The sequence below is a fragment of the Lissotriton helveticus genome, chromosome 5_1 (genome assembly GCF_964261635.1).
Source record: "Lissotriton helveticus chromosome 5_1, aLisHel1.1, whole genome shotgun sequence".
Classification (NCBI taxonomy): Eukaryota; Metazoa; Chordata; class Amphibia; order Caudata; family Salamandridae; genus Lissotriton; species Lissotriton helveticus.
The window spans coordinates 1,382,934,102-1,382,954,452 of NC_136065.1; the positions used below are offsets into that span (position 1 = coordinate 1,382,934,102).

At 43.0% G+C, this 20,351-nt stretch overlaps 1 protein-coding gene across 1 annotated transcript in view; it reads right to left on the reverse strand.

The window, feature by feature from the left end:
• Nucleotides 1–20,351, reverse strand: part of SLC26A8 (solute carrier family 26 member 8) — a 3,758,415-nt gene that overhangs the window by 1,399,030 nt on the left and 2,339,034 nt on the right. The window lies entirely within an intron of this gene.

Sequence of the window (20,351 nt, forward strand, 5' to 3'; positions counted from 1 at the left end):
ATTTGCGCTTAAAGTTCGTTGGTTTGGCAGGTCTCTCCATCTCGGAAAACTCCATCCTCTCTAAGGTGCTGCCCGCGGTGGGAGGTTGATTCTGCTAAGGGGTGCTTCTGTCGGTCCAGGGCAACTCCCTTGGACCAACCAGAACTACCGACCTAACGTCGTCAGCTGCGCCCCAATGACTTTTGAGCAACCGCGGCCCTAGCAGCGGAACCCGGATGGCGGTTCGAAAAACAAAAATAAGCAAGTTTCTCAGATGGGAGAGCTGCACTTTCAAAAAACGGTGTTTGGAAGGAAAAAAAGAATTTTTATTAGTCCATGGATCGTGGTCTCGAATTGCAAAAGAAATCGTTTCTATCAGTTAGTTTTTCCTCGGTCTCAAATTATACCGTTGTCTTCCAGGTACTGTTTGATCCTGGAACAAAAGTTCAGGCTCTGTAGTGTTCAATAGCTTGGATGGTGGCACAGCCTCGTGCGAAATGTTCTCATTTTCTCGTTCAGAGTCAGTTCTTTTTACCCGTGCATCACTCAAAGGTATGACATGAGGCACGGTATCAGGTTCTGGGTCAGCGACACCCTTCTGGACCCACTGGTCATAAGGCAGAGGAAAAGGGATTTTCTTACAATGGATCCCGTGGACCCAGTTGGCCTTCCCCTCCACCCGAACGGCTGATCTTGTGGAAAGAAGGACGAGATGCGGTCCGGTCCACCTGGGCTGGTCGTTCTTAGTTCTCTGAAAATTCTTGACCAAGACCCAGCATCCAGGGTCTATCTTATGTCCCGGAGTCACAGAGACCGGAGGCAGGGTGTCGTGAACCTGTTGATGCAAAACACGCAATTTAGCCGTCAATTCATACAGATAATCAAGCAAAACAGGGTGTTCAAGCTCACTGAACTTTGGGGGTCTAGGCACTCCCCATATGTTGGCTGGCCGGCCAAAAACGATCTCATACGGGCTAAGTTTCACTCGTGAATGCACAGTCATTCTGGTGGACAGGAGTGCTAAGGGTAGAGCATAAGGCCATTTAAGACCTGTGCTCGCTTGGATTTTGGCCAGTTTAAGTTTTAAAGTGCCGTTGTAGCATTCTACTAATCCAGCTGATTGGGGGTGATTTGCAGCGTGGAACTTCTGCCGAATACCCAGCCCTTCACACACTCTCTTCATCACACGACCCACAAATTCACTTCCATTATCAGACCAGACCATTCTAGGCATTCCAAACCTGGGGAAGTACTCTTTCACAAGGGCTTTTGCTGTGGATAAGGCAGTATTGTCTTTTAAGGGATATGCTTCTACCCATCTTGAGAAGGCACAAACAACAACGAGTACGTATTTCAAGTTGGATGGAGAGGGAGAGGGGTTGGCCTAACGGCTAAGGCGCTCGACCTCGGACCTGGGGATCTGGATTCGAGTCTCGGTAACGACGTCAAAAAACCCCTGTGATTCTGGGCAAATCACTTAATCTCCCCGTGCCTAAAATGAACGTAACTGGTGCTATGTAAAGGGCTCTGATAACTGATTCGGTTTGGTTCTAGTTCGAGCTATATAAAACTCTGCAAAAAAAAAAAAAAAAAAAAAGTTGTTGCATCTCTCCATGTGAATGAAATCTAGCTGCAAAACCTCGAACGGATACGTAGGAGGTGCAAAATGACCAGCTGGACTTGGGGTTCCCCTACCAGGATTGAGTTTCAGACATACCATGCAATTCTTGACAACATTCTCTGCACACTTGGGAATCCCTGGATTCTGCCATACTGGAGCCAACAACTCGCAAATCCCTTTTACGCTGATATGAGCCATTCCATGAGCCATTGTAACCACTGCAAGCACATATGCATCGGGTAACAACCATCTCTGATGCTCTGATAATTCAATCCAGCAACCATTTGCATCCATTCTACCCGTACTTTCTCTCCACGTGCTCAACTCTTTCTCTGTGGCCTCAGCTTGGATGGACTTCACACTCTCTATTGTGTCTTCACACATTCCAATATCACCAGTCCATCTTGCAGGGCCTGCAACATACATTCGGCTCATTACATTCTTTGCCGTTTCTTTCGCGATCTCATCAGCAAATGCATTTCCATGACCAACATCATCAGTCACTTTCTTGTGAGCACTACATTTCACAATCGCCATCTGCAGAGGCAAGGTCAGTGATTCAAGAAGCTCATTCACCAACTGACCATGCTGAATCTTAGCTCCATGCGAAGTCAGGAACCCACGTTCTCTCCACAATCGTCCAAAACTGTGAGCCACTCCAAATGCATACTGACTATCAGTGTAGATAGTCACTTTCATTCCTTTAGACAAGACACATGCTCTCGTGAGTGCAATTAATTCTGCTGCTTGAATTATGTGGGACACGTGCAGCTTCAACAATTGTATGCAAAGTCGTAACAGCATATGCTGCAGTCGTGTCACCATTCGGGAGCTTGAAGCATGACCCATCCACCCACAATGTACCATCACATTCAGCCAGAGGAGTATCGGATAGATCTACTCCCCCTTTCGTCTCTTCCTCTGTTCTAAGAAAACAATCGTGCTGTTCTGAAACACCTGATTTCTCTACAATTGGCAACAATGTGGCTAGGTTTAAAGTACTGCACCTTTTTATGTGCACATGACTCGCTAGTAATGTTAATTCGTAACTGGACAATCGAGCACTAGTTAAGTGCTGTGTCTTGGTTCTCTTTAACAACGTGTCTACTGCATGTGGGACCATCACGACTAGTGTATTATTCATTACTAGACCAGCAGACTGTCGAATAGAAGCAGCTGCTGCTGCTGTGGCTCTTAAACAACTTGGCAATGCTTTAGCTACCAGATCCAAAGTCGACGTAAAATAGGCACATGGACGCTGCCTACCTCCAAATAACTGAGTCAACACTGACAATGCACAGCCCTCTTTCTCGTGGACATACAATGTGAAAGGCTTACTGTAGTTGGGAGTACCTAACACAGGAGCCGAACATAATGCTGTGCGCAATTCGAGAAAACTTTTTTGACACTCTTCAGACCAAGGAATGGGATTGGGTGTATTTTTACACGTTAATGCCACCAAGGTTTTGGCTAATAACGAAAAATTCGGAATCCACTGTCTACAGTACGACGTAATGCCCAAGAAAGCACGCACTTCTCTCTGTGTTCTTGGCACACTCAATTTTGCTATTGCCTGAATTCTTTCTGGGGTCAGTTTCCTTCCCTCCTTCGATAAGAGGTGACCTAAGTAGGTCACTTCTTGTCGGCAATATTGCAGTTTGAAAAGTGACACCTTGTGATGTAGATCACACAGATGGCGCAACAATGACATCGTTGCTTTCTTACAAATTTCCTCAGTATCTGCAGCAATAAGCAAATCATCGACGTACTGTACAAGAGTAGCACCTTCAGGTAAAACAATCGTATCAAGCTGTGTTTTTAGAGCTTGACTGTATATTGATGGACTTTCACAGTAGCCCTGAGGAGCGCGTTTAAAGCGGAAGCTGCGACCTCCTAAACTGAAGGAAAAAATATCCCTGCTTTCTTCAGCAATCGGGATACTGAAGAAAGCATTCTTCAGGTCAATCACCGAAAACCAAGAGGCAGAAGCTGGAATCATAGTCAATAATGTGGTAATGTCGGGGACAACTGGGAATTGTGGCACAACTATTTTATTCACCTCTCTAAGATCAATCACGAATCTGTACACAGGTGGCTGAGAAGGATCAGTTCGTTTTAAAACAGGCAGAACAGGACTATTGCAAACGTTGCCTCGTGTTTCTTCAATCACATCTTTTTCAATCAATTCGTAAACGATCGCTAGCAAAGCTTTTTCACCTTCACTAGATATTTTGTATTGGGGAATTCGTGGCATTTGAACATTGGCTTTCAATGTTACAACATTTGGTGGTATTTCTAAAAGACCCACATCATTAGGACCAGCGGCCCAAAGAATATCTGGAAGAAACAACAATTCCGCTGGAAGTTTATCCCTCGACAAATACATTGGAGAAACCACTTTCTTGCCTAAAGTAAGCTGTACTCCTGGAGGAGAACAGTACAAAGTCGCATACAATCTTTTTAACAAATCCAATCCCAGCAAGTTTTCACCACAACCTGTTGTCAGAATAAGGGGTGCTTCGAATTCGCAAGGACCAACAGAAAGAGACAAAGGGTCAGAAATCGGATTTCTAACTGGGGCGCCAGAAAAACCTACAGAAACGTTCATTTCGCCAGACAAAGGTGCGCCAGGGAGTTTGGAGTGCATAATAGAACTCTTTGTAGCACCAGTATCCAACAGAAAAGGCTCTGACACACCTGATGTAATCACCTCAAAGTAAGGTCCACTCTGATCTACTGGAACTGAAATAACTCCCTCTCTTTGTCTATGGCTGTCCTAGCAATCATTACCCTCCAAATACTCATCTTCTGTATAGTAATGATCAACATAGTATTGAGCTGTCCTGTCAGATGCGTTGTTCTGCTGATCGAACCTATTCATAGAATTTTGGGGTGGAAGGGGACGTGCGTTGTGGGGGACGTTTCCACGTCCTCTACCTCTAGGCGCTTGCTGAACACCACGACCTCTTACACCAAAAGCACCATTTGCACGTTGTAACAAAATAGGACAACTATACTTGAAATGACCCTCTTCTTTGCAATATGAACACTGGTTGGGGCCTACAGGGACACGGGGTTGAGTATACTCGACTTTTTGCGAGTTCCTCTGATACTGTTGAGGCTGCTGAAAATTATTCTGGTAGTGATTCTGGCCACTATTATTTTGATTACCACCACCACGTGGCGGATATGCTTGCTGTAACAAAACCTTCGTTTTCAATTCCTTAGTTTTCTTTTCTGCTCTATCTTTCTCGTCTTTGTCTCTATTCTCGTAATATTGTGCAGTAGCTAATATCTGCGCTGAAGATGACACAGCCCAAGAACTTTCCGAATCCTTAAACTTTTTACACAATTCTGGAAGCAAATTGTGCACAAATTTATCGACGAACAATCTCTGACCACCCTCCGTGGTCATATCTTGACCGCTGTGGTCGACAAAGGTTTCTTAAAACCTGGTGAAGAAATCTGAGACAGTTTCTTCTTTCTTCTGCTTGCATGCAGACAACTTATCTCAATTTACGCGTATTGCAGGCATCATCGTTTTCATGTAATCAACTATTTTACCAGGGAGTTCTGCTATCAAAGGCTCAGGCTTAGCACCACCAACTTGTCGGGCATCTGCAGCAGCAATATTAGCCCATGAGTCACCTAATTCCTGATCATGATCTGTATGACGAATTTTACCCCATAAAGGCTGTGGAACAACGTTCCCAAATAGCATATCGATATCGGCTAAATTCATTATACATGATCCAGCAGTCTGTGACAACTCTTTGTAATACCCTGCAGGATTTTTACGCGGATCAGGTAATGTCTGTTTAAGTGCTAAAACTTCAGCTCGCTTCCATGGGACATGTACCCATACACGCTGAAAGTGTGGCAGAATAGGTGGGTTAACAGTTGTGTCGCCCTCTCTCCATTGTGGGGGAACTTCTCTCATCGGGTATTGTCGCGCCTTTTTCCTACTAGATGCACTAGGCTCAGATTGTGACCCAGAACTGCTCCCCTTACTCCGATATGATAACAATATTTCAACCGCTTTCTCCACTTCGGGACCTACAATCATGCCCTCTCCAAACTTGAACCGTACACGACACAACTCTTGCGGGTTGCATTCCAGATCATTGTCTTCCAAATCCTCACAAAGGAAAACACACATCTGTTCAAAAACATATCTTTGCGTCGGTGCTTCCCATTGATGGAAGACTTCCATGACAGACTCTACATCATACTTTACAGTGTCCATAACCCATTTCCGTGCTAAACGATTCAATGAGTCTCTCTCTTGATAGTCAGGCAGTCGACTTCGCAACTGTCTTCGTCCCATGTTAGGGGTCGTAGTAGGCGACCCAAAAAGAGGTGAGAAAAGGTTAGTGACAGTGCTGGCCATTTTCCGCCGAATGGAAGGTGAAACTGAAGGAAGAACGGGTGGAACAACGGGGTGAGATAAGGCAGGGGGAGAGACAATAGCAGAGGAGGCATCAGGAGAAATAGAAGGAGCACTAGGCAAAATCGTAGAGGGAGCATTAGGAGAAGTAGAAAGTACACTAGGCAAAATCGTAGAAAGCACAGGTGAAGCAGAGGTGGTCGGTGGGCCTGGAGGAGGCTGCACCATAGAGACAGGAGTCAGCTGGAGAACAGCTGGTGGGTGCTGTGGAGGAACAGGTGGCACAGGTTGCACAACTAAATGTTGCGGGGGTGCCGTGGCATTTTGCGCATAGGGGGGTGGCGAACTTAATAAATGCGACATTAAAGGATCTTTTTCACGCTCTTTCGCCGCCTCTTGCTGAAGAGATGGCAAAACTGGATAGCATTTATCTATTGCCATTTTACGTTGCCTGTGCAACTGCTCACTCATCTGCTCTTCTTCGTTGTCTTTAAACTGCATAGCAGCTTGCATTACTGAAAGTCCCCCTTCTCTCTTATTTTTCTTAGCTAATTTAATTTCCTTCTGTTTGGCCTCCTTACGCCATAGGCGAAAAGAGTCAAACATCGCCGGCCGGGCTTTCTTTTTAAAGAGTTTAACTTCGACATTGTCTAAGATTTTGGTATCAAAGCTGCCATATTGGGGCCATTTTCTTGTGTATTTGATCCACACTTCATTATATGTGATGGGGCCTACCCCATGTATCACATATAACTCGTAAGTTGGAGTTCCAACCGGAGGAACCGGACATGAGTCCTCCAATTGGGAGTCCCTATTATTACAACCAAGACAAAACAAATTTCGAAGTCTAAGACTAGGCATCTTCGCTCTCTAGTCTAGCTCCAAACTTCAAAGGATTATCGATTACGATATTTCTTGTGAATACACGAGTCCTTCGGCTTTGGCGCTTGCAAGCTCCAAATCAAAGCCAATTAAGGAGTGGGAGACGCTCCACTTATACTTAACTGAGATATCGATGACGTCACCAGAAGACTCGTCTTAGTGTTTCGCTCTACCAAACTTCAAGGGTCCAAATCAGGGCGATAGCCAGGGCAGCAGTCCTCTGTAGCCGTTGGGAAGCAGGGAACCTCGCAGCAAAGACCTTCGGACCACGTCGACATGCAGGGGTCGATGAGGTGGTTGGCCGTCCTCTGGAATTTTCACACGAAGCTCCTCACGAACCTCTGGCTGACTGGTACCACTGGAATCGCCCCAAACGTTGGGCGCCAGCTGAGGTACTGGGTTTTTAAGAACCGGCACAGAACCGGCCACCCAGCGGTGTCAGGGTACACCCAGAGACCTCGGGTTCTTCCTGATTCAGACCACAGAAACTCAGAGTCTTCTAGGTGAAGTCAAGGATCGATTTTATTGGCTGCAACCAAGGTAACAGGTGTCCTAGAAGTACAACACACGGGGAAGTATATTCTCAGGAGACTGTTTCAATTTACAAAGTCAGGCTTCTCTTTTTATACAGAATATTCAGCTTCAGGCAAACATCCTTCGAATTTACAGTATATCGTTTACAGTTCTTGGTTACAAAGGAAAAGCAGAGTCATGATGACATGTACATATTTCACTTCGTGCTGCCCACAACAAATCACCCGGCAAGGCCCAACATTTCATCAGATATCGGTGGACCCCCAATAAAACAGGCACCTCCCCACCATAAAGTAAGTGAAGCAAAAAGAGTAGAGACAGATGTGAGCAAGATACGGCAGGTGTGCGCGCTGAAATGGTTTTATGGCTTGTTGAGCCTTGATGCTATCTTGTTCGGCCACTGGGAGGGGAACTGACCTAACGAGTTCGGCCTGGGGCAATGGTTCCAACTTGCACAGGTCATAGGAAAGTCGATGAAGGTGTACGTGTCCTTTTGGGATCGAATCTAGCTGGATTAAGGCCTATGTAAAGGGCAACACACAAAATGGCTGCCAAGGGTTCAAAACGATAATGACGATTTCGAGGTGAAATCGTCACTCGAATATGCTGGGAATGCTTGTACATAGTGTACTCGTCATTCTCGGTCTTCTGATACCACATTCGTTATGTTTCGACAAAGTTTTAATTCTCGAGTCCATAATGACTACACGAGTCCAGAATTTCAGAACCACACCCTGGGTACCTTTAAAATCCTCATGATGTTGGAAGAAAAGAAAGCAAATTTGGCATGTGGACACCTTATGTGGACATAAAGTTCCAGAGGCCTAATCGTGAACTACCCCAATTAGCCCAAAAATGGCTTAGCAGGGGGGAGGCCTAGCAGGGAAAGGGTTAATGCATTAAAACATGTATCAAACATTTCATTTTTTTTTTGCTTTCTCGGGTTTCATACCGGAACACCTTAAACAATGTACTATATGAAGTTTCATCATCAAACAGCAATGTAAAAACAATCACACAGATTGTAGGAATAAAATAGACTTGCACACTAAACACTTTGAATATATGATATTATGCATGCACTCACTACAAACCATTAAACATAAATTTTACTTGTGGCTATTCAACTACTATTAAAAAAAAATATTCCCAATAATATATAGTATATTCAAATAGTTCATTTATGAAAATAGATGTAACATATTCATATGTAAAAGTCCATTTTGAAGACATTACCCTTAGTCAGCAGAATGATGTCTTTACCCTTAGTCAGCAGAATGATGTCTTAAAGATTGATAAGCCAAACAGTACAAACACAGAAACCACAGTAAAGAGAAATCCTTCTTAGAACGTTGGTTGCAAAAAGAAAAAGTATGAATTTGGAAGTGTAAAAGCCAGTTTATGTTTAAATGTCAGCTTACTGTCACTGCATTCCGTCCATCCACTTAGTTTTTAAGTACACAGTGTAGTGTTTGAAGTTACATGTACACCTTCACGAAAAATGATAGCTAGTGTTGTGTACTTCCTTCCAGAAATTGCAATTTGTCCAGCCTTAAAGTTTGACATTTTAGTTTATATGTTTGATCCATCTAATCTACATCATTGAAGCATCAATATAATGTATTTACCATTTCTGTCTACAATTTGGGACAGTCATTTTCTGTTTTCCCTTATTTATCAGGCTGTCAAATGGCAGTTTCCGAATCCAGTAATGTTAAATAGATAAACCTTTCAGAACTTATATTAGTAATGTAAAAGAGAAATCCACAAAATCATCATCCCACATTTGTAACCTAGACCACATAACACTTCAATATTCACTTCTTCTTCTTCTAAAAGTCCAAGGATAACCATAATAAACTCTTGTACGTCTGATTCAGAGTTCTGAGAAAACAGTATAGATCCACTGATTGTGTTCACTACATGCCGTATCCTTAAAGCACAATGTATTACTGTCCTACCACTACATAAATGTTGTAGTAAACAATATCATTCTGAGCAGAACCTGCTGTCTCCTTTATGCTCAATTGTATTACAAGAAGTGGTAAATGAAAAGCTACATTCAGAACTACATTAACATAGCAGTTGATACCATTTCTATTTTCCAACTGAAACCTTATGATTTCTCCATTTTGGTATTGTTTCTTTTTCTTATCTTCATCTTTATCTTTCTTTTGCAGAACATCCATTGTTTGCTTAGTGAGTTTGCGCTTAGGACAGATTGTCTGTTTCTCATAATTAGGAAATTGTATTAAGTGAAGAACAAATTTACTTCTTAACGGATTATACCATCTAACAAAACCACTATCAGCCCTCACTAATTTTGTATTCATCAAAATCAACTAAAAACAAACCGGACAATGTTCTAACTCGTGACAATGCAAGGTATGACATACAATCTTTGAATACATTACTCCCAATATTAATAAAAGCTGCATCTACACTTAAATCTTGAGATTTATGGATAGTTACAGCATACGCTAGAGAGAATTGCACCCGGTACCTCCTCACATATGTCTTTAACAAGCAAAAATCGTACAACACATCGGCCAATTTGTTTCACGCCATCAGTTTGATCAAATTTTACATGTACATATGAAACTTTATTCTTATTTGGAAAATGTATGAAATCAATTACTTTATCCATTGCACCATTTACTAAGACTTCCTCAACATTTACATTTTGCCACAAAATGACTATAACTTCTACATCCACATAAACATTTTTCTAAACCAGCAGTAAAAGATACAGATTTTTCTAAATAATCCAATTTTGCCTGCAGTTTCTAAGCCAGCAGTATTGAAACTCTCCAGTGCTCTATTTTGTCAATAGTTGTTAGTTCAAAAATTTCCTTTTTTCCAGTTTCAGTAATTATTCAATGAAATTGCTGCACTCTTGAAGTGTAGGAATTAAACACAGTATTGATTTTCCATCTTCAATAGAATTCTTTTTGTTAGAAGAGAATAGTTTTTTGATAAGCCGACTTTGTAAGGTACTCTTACCCTTCTAGGTCAGCACATCTAACTCTAATGTCCTTCAGAATATTTCCATATACCTCATCAAACGCTTGAACCATATTTTTCAACAGTTCCTTGTAGTGCAAATTAGGCCATATGTTCACATTTCCTAATGAATTTCATGTTTGTTCATAAACAAGGGTCTTGCAAACAGGTTGTCCTTTCACAGGGGGTAGCTGGTAGCTGCAGGGGTCACCAAACACAATTACATTGTTTCCTCCAAAGAGAATATCATACTCTGTTCCTAAAATCTGTTGAATTCTTAAGTGAATGAAAGCAAGCATTAAGTTTGAGACCATGCTCACCTCATCAAAGATCAAAAGCTTAATTTCCTTCAAAACTCTTGCCACCTCATGAAATGCTTCACCAGATAACTTCTGGTGTTACTGTTTATTATTATGTTCCCTGGTAGCATTAGTAGTCGATGTGGAGTAATTACTTTAATATTGTGTGCAGCTAATGCAGTTGGTGCTGTTACTACGCACAACACATTTGATTGTGTTGTCCTCGGTAGGTAAGCAGTCAGTTCTTTAATTAAAAAGCTTTTCCCAGTGCCAGCTTGATCACTAATGTATTATAGAATTGTTTTAAAGGAAGAGCAACTGAATTGTTTGTTGTCATGGACAAATCCATGTTCTAATTCTGTTTACTTCCATATAAATGTCTCTGTTTGTTGTTCAGTTGTGCAACTAACTGTTCAAGATCTTCTGTTTCCTGCCCAGCTTATTCCATTGCAGTTTTCACCTCATTCATTGCTATTGCAGCTTCATTTTTAATAATAGGTGCTCCAAGAGGATATTGACTAAGTGGTGGAGAGGTTTGACTGCTTTGAAAACTTTGCCTAGCTACTTCTGCAGCAATTCCTTCTTCTTTTTGAATCTCATCAATTAGCATTTGCATATAATTTTGAAAGACTGAATACTGTTTTTTACAGCATTAAATGACTCTCCATTGGAATCATAGCCTTAAATCAATTCAGATTCTGCATGCCAAGAGCTGAAAAGTTGAAGAAGTGCCAAACAGAAAAAAATCTTTTTTGTCTTGAGTTTGGCAAATAAGGGCCAGATGTAGGTAGCCCAATACCGGTCGGTAACGGCCGAAATTACCAAATTTTGCCCGTTACCGACCGGTATTGAGCATTTGAGATGTAGGAGCCAAATTTAAGGATTCGGTAATTTACCGAATCCGTAATTTAAGGAATCGGTAAATTACCGATTCCTTAAAATACCAATTCGGTAAATTACCAAATCCTTAATGTAGGGAGCACTCAAGTGAGTGCATTTCTGAGTTAAGGATTCGGTATTTACCACCAACTAAAAGTTGGTGGTAAATATCGAAAACCTTTGAAAAAGCAAATTTGTGCTTTTCCAAAAGTGCCATGTGGCAGACATACTATGTGTGCCACATGTGCACCCATGCACTATTCAGGGGTGCAACAGGGTGTCAATGTGACACCCTGCCACCCTTGTAAGTCTTCCCCCTATTACCGATTTGGTATTTACCGAATCAGTAATTCCCATTCATTCCTATAGGCTTCTAGGCCCATAGGAATGAATGAGAATCACCGATTCGGTAAATACTGAATCTGTAGTTACCAAATTTTACCGATTTGGTAAAATTTACCGAATCAATACCTACATAACATTTACTGAGTCGGAAACACCAAATCGGTAAAATTCGGTATTTTAGAATCTGTAAATTTGGATTACCTACATATGGCCCTAAGTTACCTGTGGTTAATGAGATCTCCTTTTGCATGTTGTACTGAACAACCATCACATCCGAGAACTGCAGATTTGCCTTCTATGTTTTCTTTTACATTGCTTCTGTAAGTGTAGTACTGAAGAATTTCATATATGCAAATGTTTTCTAAGTGTACACTTCTTCTTGGGTAGTATGTATCCAACATGTTTGTTTTTACTATGTCTGTACTGTCCAGGTCAAACTCTGCTAGATTTTGAATTTCCAGAAAATACTTTAACATTCTATTTTGTGTACTTGCAAAGCCTAAACTTACCCAAACTATTACCCTTGACGGAGAGTATAACCTTGCTGAGCTCAACCTGTCCGAGCATTGATAAAAGCCAATCTCCCTATGCGACAACATTTTTAAACTGAAGCTGTACAACTTTTATGCTAGACTCTTTTCTGCACTAATCTCTTGCCTCATCTCTTTCATCTCAGTCTTCTCTGATTTTTTAATGTATGAAGTGACATATTGAGCAACAGCAATAGAGTTGTCTGCATCAAATTGTATGTCCATATTTGCATTCCACATTTTCAGAAATACTGGGATGTAATCATTAATGTATTTAGACGCCTCTGTTCTTCTCAGATTTAATGTGTTTTTCAGTGACATTTGTGTTACTGTATGTCTTACTGCAGGCAAAAAGCTTTTCACTCTTCCTTGTGAAATACCAGGTCGTGGAAATCCAAATTGACATCTTGTGTAAAATGTTCCTTTAGATATGTATTTTCTATGACAGTATTTCCCACATCTATGTTTGATAGCGCAGAACTTATTTTCTGAGGCCTTTATCAGTGGTTTGTTTCGGGATATCGCACGTCACATAAAGAACTATGAAAAAGAGCACACACTCATCACTCTCTGTTCCATATTTTGGAGCATGTTTTATCCATTAGAGCATGTGAATATAAGTAGCACCTCTTGCTTGGTACTCTTTGCGCCAAAAGAAAGCAGTTACTTCACCAAGAGACAGATTACTTTTGTTGCAGATAAAAGACAGCATGGCTTGGAACCTGTGGTTCAAATTTCTGCTAACAATAGCAGAATCCAAAGTGCAAAGTTCTCCTGCTGTCTTTACACTAATGTCCTCAATATGTGAATTTGCCTTTCGCAAAAATTCAAGGAGTTTATCCCATGCGTATTCAGCACAACTAAGTGTAACAAACCAAGTGGGTGGTCCTGGGTTTCTCAACATGCATTTGAGTTCTCCATGACAATCAATCAATCAAGAGTATTTGTAAAGCGCGCTACTCACCGCTAGGGTCTCAAGGTGCTGGGGGGGGCTGCTACTGCTCGAAAAGCCAGGTCTTGAGTTGCTTCCCGAAGGAGAGATGGTCCTGGGTGAGTCGTAGGTGGGTGGGGAGGGTGTTCCAGGTCTTGGCCGCCAGGTAGGTGAAGGATCTTCCTCCGGTGGTGGTTCTGCAGATCCATGGGACGGTGGAGAGGGCGAGGCTGGCGGAGCGGAGCTGGCGGGTTGGCGAGTAGAACGTAAGGCGGTTGTTGAGGTATTCGGGGCCCAAGTCGTGGAGAGCCTTGTGTGCGTGGGTGAGGAGTCTGAACGTGATCCTCTTGCTGACGGGGAGCCAGTGCAGGTCTCTCTGGTGGGCGGATATGAGGCTGTGTCGGGGGATGTCCAAGACGAGTCGTGCTGTGGCGTTCTGGATGCGCTGGAGTATTTTCTGTAGTTTGGCGGTGGTCCCAGCGTAGAGGGCGTTCCCGTAGTCCAGACGGCTGGTGACGAGGGCCTGGGTGACCATTTTCCTGGTTCCAGTGGGTATCCAGTGGAAGATCTTACGGAGCATGCGGAGTGTGTTGAAGCAGGAGGAGGTAACGGCGTTAACTTGCCTGGCCATCGTGAGGGAGGAGTCAAGGATGAAGCCCAGGTTGCGTGCATGATATCAATACTCATTTGTTCCACTTTGGCATGCCAGTAAACTCTTGAAGTTATATTTATCTTTTTCTTCAACATTATCAACTAATACCCTTGCACACAGATTTTGAAGATGTGCTCCTGTCTTCAGTATATGATTCACAGTATAGGAAAGTCCAGAGAAGTCACTTTCAAACAGAAGATTAAATATGTATGGAATGCACTTTTGAAATCTTGGATCCTCTTAGTATAATCATGTTGACTGGCATTCAGCTGCTGCTATGTGTTCAGGGCGGTCATTATAACGTCCACCTACTCCAGTGGGAAACAGCTGCGGAAAACAACAAGACTCTAAGCTTTTTTCCCAGACACTCAAGGGACTTCCTTTTGTTTGCTTCATTTGAAACAATTCAATAGCAAGAGGCTCTGATGTTCTGCGTGGGAATCGTGGGAATCTTGGTTCCGTAGGGGATATTTTTATATTCTTGGATGGATAGTAACTGGTGAAAGGCCGATCGCCATTTGGCAATCTTTCTAGTGAAAAATAAGAGGTTATTGATTAGGATTCCTTTTTTGGCGTTGTAGGAGTGATCCAGGAATAGGGTAGCTGGGTTTTTTCTGATGAGGTTGTGTTTGAAGGTTTTTGTGGCATTTTTTGATAGCTTAGGGGGGTATTGAATAGAGTAGGCGTTATTGCCTTCAGGTATCATGGAAGGGTTGTCATAATGAGAGATACCTGTGGCCGTGAGGAGCGGCAATACCATATGGCTGTGGTTCCCAAACTGTGCGCCGTGGCACCCCAGAAATAAAGGATGGATGGATGAGTGAATGAGTGGAAGTATGGGTGAGAGAAAAGGTAAATTGATGGATGTATGGGTGGAAAGGTAGATGGATGGGTAAAAGTGTGGATGGGTGTGTGAAAGGATGGATGGATGCGTGAAAGGGCAGATGATGGGTGAGTGAATTGGTTGATGGGTGTGTGAAAGGATGGATGGATGAATGAAAGGGTAGATGATGGGCAAGCGAATGGGTGGATGGATGAATTGATAAGTGAAATGGTGAATGGATGGATGAGTGAAAGGGTGGATGTAAGGATTGATGAGTTAGTGAAAGGGGGTAGATGGACAAAAGGATGGATAGATGAGTGAAGTCAAAGGGTGGATGGATGAGAGAACGGATGGCTGGATGAGTGAACGGATGGTTGGATGAGTGAAAGAATGTGTCCCAATTACTTTAAGGATGATAACAGGAGGTACATACCACCCACCCACCAGTAAAAAAAATGGTGGGGAGCCACGGCCAACTGCCGATTAGGTCAAGGGAGCCACAGGTCCAAAAAGTTTGGGAACCACTGCCATATGGTATGGGAGCGATAGGTTTTTAGCGTAAGAGACTCTTAGGCCAAACTTGCAAAAGTAACTAAATATTAGCCGTTACGAGATGGCTGCCAGGTTAGTAGGAACCGTTACAAGATGGCCGATCCTAAGAGCTTCTTGATGGGTGTAGGCAATTGGCAATTCAAATTGGGTGGATCAAAAAGTCACATGTAGAGAGGGTATAGGTTAGCCGTTACACGTGTCTGTGGAACTAGATTAGGTAACTATACAGGAAGGCCCCTGTTGAGGTTATAAGTTGAATAACAGAGGAGGCTACAAGGGTGATAGTAGCCGTTACAAGTTGGCCGCCTGAGTTAGGGGAGACCTCACCTAAGATCAATGTAGGTGGCTGGGATCAAGGGAACATTCATTTTATAGGTAGAAGTAAAGTAATGAGGGGTTACAGTCTGGGGTAAATTGGCTCTCCTCTGCAGTTAGGGCCACTACCCATAAAGTCACGTTACTCCAAGAGTGATCCCAGAAATACTGCACAAGGTGATTCCATCTATACAACTAGTAAAATCTACTCACTGTTTGCGTGTGTCAGTAGTTATCCTCGTGTTAACTGATTGTCCTCCGATCAATCAGATGAGTAGTTAGAGCTGCGTTGTGAGTGGCAGAGGAAATTGAAGAAGAGCAGTTTCCGATCCGTCAGCCGGTTTCCGATTTAGCGTACCAGTCGCCGAGTCTAGAGGCGTAGTGTGATTCTCGAGTGTGGGGGGGGGGCCTGGCAGCACGGGACCTGCGTGCGGCGAAGAGTCGATCCTGTCCCGAGTGCGGCTGCACCCTTTGCGATTAGTTTAGTTACTGGGACGCTGGCATGGGAGCCTGAGAGTGGGACGCTGGCATGGGAGGCTAAGATACAAGACTCAGCGGTCTCGCGCAAATACACGTCACTCGTTGAACCTCCAAAGTCGGGCGGACCCCACAAGGCCAGACCACTTGAAGAATCAGCCCGCAAACAAGGGCACGTTGAACGTAGGAGGAAGTCAGAGATCGCCGCGGAGGGTCCGGAGTAGTGGGCCGCAGCCTATTTCCTCCGCCGTGTTGGTTCGAATTTTCCAGGTCGCCGATCCACAACCAGGGCTCGCCGTCTCAGGAGGAAGTCAAGGATCGCCGCAAACGAAGCTGGAGCAGGAGATCGTCACTGCAACCAGGGCTCACCATCGCGGGAGGAAGTCTCGCCGGAGCAGGAGATCGTCACTGCAACCTCCGCCGAGTGAGTCCGGACACCCAGGACACAGGCACGGAGCTCTTAATTTCGCTGATTTGGTAAAAAATTCGGGTTGATGTGATGGTTTAGGTTTCCAGGGATTTACACCAATTGCAATCCCTTACCTTTGGAGCACTCTAGATGAGCTCCTACTCCATCGGCCATCTTGCCTTGCCTAGCTAGAGGTAACTCATGAATGTCAGGTTCAGGTTTGGTTCTGTGGTGACAGAACTCCAAGATGTAAAGTCAAAGAGGTGACTGGTCTTGAAAATGAGCAGTTATTAACACAGGTGCCCAGTTAACCTCCCCCACTAACTGTATATTGAATAGAATTTAGATTCGTCCTTAAAATGTTTTCTGAAGACTACTCTAGCAAAATTTGAGAGTTTCGACTTTGGGCTGGTTTTTGAGCTGAAGCTGGTCTGTGTTGGGCTGAATTTGGGCTCATACTTGAGGTTCTTTGGGCTAGGGACGGGTCTCAAAATCTGGCAACACTGATTGCACTTGCCTCTGTGGGGTTTGAGGTGCGGCGCATGAGGGTACCCATTTACAACATGCCCAGGACTGTCTTCTCCAGCTGAGGGTTCTCAGTTGGCGTTTGTACCCCTGCAGGCCACCAGCCTGATGCCGATATTGGGGAGTACGTCTCTGCAGCCCAGTAGAGATCAGGGAAAATGGCAGCCGGCATCATATAAATCGCCTCTCGTTTGTATCATGCGGTTCACCTGATCGTCAGATTATGCCATCTAGCCGATACGAGGGTGACGCCAATCAGTTCCCAGGTTTTGAAAAGGACATTTGTCATCCAGGCATACCAGGATGATGCCGGATTAATACCGGGTCTACAGGAGTGCAGGTAGAGACGTCTAATCAGCCATCTTGTCAGGCCATGTCCCCATGTAACTAACTTTTTGTGCGGCCTTTCATGTTTTTTGCAGGACACAGAGACTACACAACATATTCTGTAATCACAGCTGCAACAGAACATTTTCTTTTGTGGCCAACCAATCAAAGAACTCGGTCCAGTGGACTCAGCTTTGGGTCCATAACCTGAAATGGAGGAAGGGAATGAAAAAAAGCTCCCTTGTACAATCAAATTCCATAAAAATGTTAATTTGGGTATGTGAATTGTTCTTGAACTAAGATTAATAGACAGTTCACTGTCAAGCACTATGCTCCAAAACTTGCCCATGTGGCATCAAGTATGTCTGGAGCACCTTGTGGATGCTCAGGTGCTTCCTTGCAATCACTGTGGGTCAATATGAAAAGAGGTAGGATAGAAGTGATCTAGAAGAGCACATGATTTATAGGCATCATGTGTATAATACCAGAGGAAGAGAATGCTGTCTTCTTCCCCTCAGCGTTTCACAGGTTTGCAAATACGCAACAGGGTTGTATTCTGCCCCTAAGCATGATCAATGTAAAGGAGTCCTCTGTGCATGCTCCTTCTAGAAACACCATCATTCATAACAGATTCCCCAATAAAAGATAGTTAACCACCTAGTGCTAGGCTCCATTACTGCGTTCTGCATTCCAAACGCTCCTCCGTATTTTCTCTTCTTTCAGCTTCCTCCCTATATCTGTCAGTTATGTCTCTCGTATTATAGGTGCTTGATTTCACCTGATCTTCCACTCAAGTTTGGCAGTTTTTCAGATTCTCCAGTTTTCAGCTCTCCTCCAGTTTTAAGTTTAACGGTTTCTTTAGTCTTGCGCTCCTCTCCAGTTTCATCTCTTGCCAGATTCTACTGTTTTCCATAATGGACCTGACTGCGATACACACATGTTGCCAGTGCTGCCGCTTCACTGCTAGAGAGGAGTATACATTTCAGGGCTGCCACTCACATATGTCTGTCAGTCCTAACATCCAAGGATTAACTCACCAATATCACTAGCTTTTTTACCTTTCCAAAACTACCTACATATTGGATTGCAAACTATCAGTAACACACATACAATTTTCAGGTTATGCATACAACACATACTCGAAAGTAAATTTCTTTATAAATAAATACCTAAAAAAATTAGGTTTAAAGAGAGGTAAGGTTGATTTTCATCATGATAGTGGCTTCAAAGTAAGAACTAGAAAGTTTAGACATTTATAAGTTAAGGTGCTCCTATCTCCTAAACGACCTACCTGTCTACTGACCCAAGCCTAACTCCTTCACGAAACAAAGTACTTTGAACTTGATACCGGTTATTTAATATATTTTGTTCTGCATGACATGTTATATATAAGTGTCAGTTACATATTTGATCTGTATCTTAATATATATCATTCGAAGAGGTTGGTGTTTTTTGTTGTTGGTGGGTTTCTGAAATTACCTTGTGATTTTCAGTCTTTTTACTTGATGCATTGTGTAAATTTGGCGTTAATAGATTTTGGGTTACGTTTGATGGGATTAGTATGACACTTTGATGTTGATGTAATACAAATTATTTAGAGAAGTTACATATACTTTGATGTTTGTTGTATTTTAGTATGTTAGCTGACAATGTTTTTTGTTTCTAACTTTGATGCTCTTTGTGTGAAATTGTCATGCTCTTTAAATATTTATTTTAGGGTGATTAGATAATGTTCATGGCTGTTTAAGTGATGCTGAGTGTGGATACAATGTACTGTTGGAGGACACATGCTAATGTACAGGAGTATAGGTTTTTATGATGATCCCTGTATTGCATTAAGGCCATAATGGTGTATGCATGCACAGAGAATGAATGTTAGGATTTTTTTCAATATGAGATTACATCGCCTTATGATGTTGGTTCTGTTTATATCATGTAATGTTTTTTGGCTTCATTGTACATATGAACAAGTTACTTACCGACAGAAATGCTCTATCTCATGGATAATACATCTAACCACAGATTTCTCAGGTGATGAGCACCCCCAGGCACCAGAATGAATCCAGAGATTTTTTTTCAGCATTGATTCCACACTTCGATAGGTGGTGTATAAGGGCTCTGTCTCAAATTCACCCCGTCCCAGAAATTGTGCTGGAGCTACATATATGCACCACTCCTGCATGCTGATGTCAGTTTCTTACTTGATTCTGCCCATGCTGTCGGACATGGGGCTTATCAACTGATCAGATGTGTTGGCATGCAGATCTCTAAATTGGAGTCCATTTCACAGAATGGGGAGGAGTAAGGGTGGTGAGGAATCTGTGGATGACTAGAGTGTCTACCAGAATGAGCATTACCGATGGTAAATAACTGGTTCTTCTGATGGCTACTCCTAACCGAAAATTCCCTATCTTGAGAATAGATACTAACGCTGTACCTCCCACGGTGGTGAATTGGTGGTATGGCTCAAATCAGAAAATCCTGCAGGACTGAACAGCCAAAGTGCCCTTTTCACAGGACATGGCTATAAAGGAAGTAGTGCTTCATGAACGTAAAGAGTCATGCCCAGAATAGGACCTCTTAATGCCAGTGCAGTGTTAGCAACCTTCGTTCTGGTTGAATAAGCCTTCAGGCCCTCTGGTTGTTGCTTCTTGCCCATGTGTAGCGGATGTTTATACCGAGAATTATCCACCTTGATATGGTCCCTCTCTGGACTGCATTACCCTTCTTCATTCCAAAAACACCCACAAATAGCTGATCATCCACTCAATGGTCTTTAACGGTCTTTAGAACAATTGATCTATAAGCTCAAAGCTTTCAGGGGTTAAAGCAGTGGAGTCTTCCATCCTCTTTCGAGGGGTGAGGCGGAAGTAAGAATGCC